At 35.9% G+C, this 2,147-nt stretch overlaps 1 pseudogene; it reads left to right on the plus strand.

Annotated features, from left to right (window-relative positions):
• The first annotated feature begins 1,522 nt into the window (after positions 1-1,522).
• On the plus strand, positions 1,523-1,724 carry LOC143389865 (U2 spliceosomal RNA; annotated as a pseudogene).
• The last annotated feature ends 423 nt before the right edge of the window (positions 1,725-2,147 follow it).

A 2,147-nucleotide genomic window follows, 5' to 3' on the forward strand; every position in this document is an offset into this window, starting at 1 on the left:
GGGTACACTTGTTCATTGTTGGTGGGACTGCAAATTGGTGCAGCCAATCTGGAAAGCAGTATGGAGATTTATTGGAAAGCTGGGAATGGAACCATCATTTGACCCAGCTATTCCCCTTCTCGGTCTATTCCCTAAAGACCTAAAAAGAGCATGCTACAGGGACACTGCTACATCGATGTTCATAGCAGCACAATTCACAATAGCAAGACTGTGGAACCAACCTAGATGCCCTTCAATAGACGAATGGATAAAAAAAATGTGGCATTTATACACAATGGAGTATTACTCTGCATTAAAAAATGACAAAATCATAGAATTTGGAGGGAAATGGATGGCATTAGAGCACATTATGCTAAGTGAAGCCAGCCAATCCCCAGAAAACAAATGCCAAATGTCTTCTTAGATATAAGGAGAGTAACTAAGAACAGAGTAGGGACGAAGAGCATGAGAAGAAGATTAACATTAAACAGGGATGAGAGGTGGGAGGGAAAGGGAGGGAGAAGGGAAATTGCATGGAAATGGAAGGAGACCCTCAGGGTTATACAAAATTACATACAAGAGGAAGCGAGGGGAAAGGGAAAAAATAATACAAGGGGGAGATATGAACTGCAGTAGAGGGGGTAGAAAGAGAAGAGGGGAGGGGATGGGAGGGGAGGGGGGATAGTAAAGGATAGGAAAGGCAGCAGAATACAACAGACACTAGTATGGCAATATATAAATTAATGGAAGTGTAACTGATGTGATTCTGTAATCTGTACATGGGGTAAAAATGGGAGTTCATAACCCACTTGAATCAAAGTGTGAAATATGATATATCAAGAACTATGTAATGTTTTGAACAACCAACAATAAAAAAATAAATAAATAAATAAATAAATAAATAAATAAAATGAAATAAAAATTTTTAAAAAGGGGAAAAAATAAAATATAAATAGAATGGGAGTACATATCCCACTTGAATCAAAGTGTGAAATATAATATATCAAGAACTATGTAATGTTTTGAACAACCAACAATAAAAATTAATTTAAAAAAATAAATAAAAAATAAAAAATATATATATAAAATAGAGCAGAAAAAAAAAACTAGCTGGGCATTGAGATACATGCCTATAATCCAAATGGCTCTAGAGGCTGAGGCAGAATATTACAGATTCAAAGCCACTTTCAGCAACAGTGAGGCCCTAAGCAATTCAGTGAGTCCCTATCTCTAAATAAAATACAAAATAGGGCTGGGGATGTGGTTCAGGGGTTGAGTGTCCTTGAGTTCATTTTCCAGTACCCCCTCCACAGGAAAAATTTTAAAAAGATTAAAAAACTCAGATGCTCTTTGAATTGCGGAATAGGGTATGCATCTTCTGCAAATTCAATGAAGAAGTTTTGAAATGGATTTTCAATCCTATCCTAATTGCATAAAATATTGAGATATTTTATAACATTGAAAGAAATACTAAGGAAAAGTACTTCTAACATGTCAGGTTGTCTCAGTTTGTTAATTCCCATTAGTAATGAATAGATTATCGATGGCTTCTTGGCCTTTTGGCTAAGATCAAGTGTAGTATTTGTTCTTATCATTGTAGTAAATTAATTAGAAAGTTAAACTAGGCACGTTAGGCTCTTTTATGGGAAAGGTAATGGCAATATAGCACAATTCGATAAAACAGTTTAGAAGCCATTATTGCTTACTTTGCATTGCATTAAGTCCCAAAGAGAATTAAATGAGATCTCATGCACTACACAAAATATTTCAAAGTATCATCCCCCAATTAAGACCTTGCAATAACCGTATGAGTTGAATGGTTAGAACTCATCTGCAAGTATACTAATTTCCCTTGTTTTGTGAGGACTTTGAAACCATATTAGTCTACCTTAAACCTTGTGCACTCAGGTTTAACCAAGATTACTCAGTCCTCCCACAATGGACTTATCTTTTGCTGAGACACCTTGCATGACCTTATTCTCCCATGCTTACTTAATGAATAAGTGGACCGTTGAAGGAGAACATGAAATTTAACAATTTTCTTATACGTCCTTGGGAATTTTCTAGGGTTTTAAGACCAGTTACTATGATATTGAGCCCTTCCCCAAAATATCCAGCTACCAGCACTTCAACTCTCAGTGTGAAGAAGGTGAGTTGAAGGAAAGTAT

Source organism: Callospermophilus lateralis, unplaced genomic scaffold (assembly GCF_048772815.1).
Source record: "Callospermophilus lateralis isolate mCalLat2 unplaced genomic scaffold, mCalLat2.hap1 Scaffold_66, whole genome shotgun sequence".
NCBI lineage: Eukaryota > Metazoa > Chordata > Mammalia > Rodentia > Sciuridae > Callospermophilus > Callospermophilus lateralis.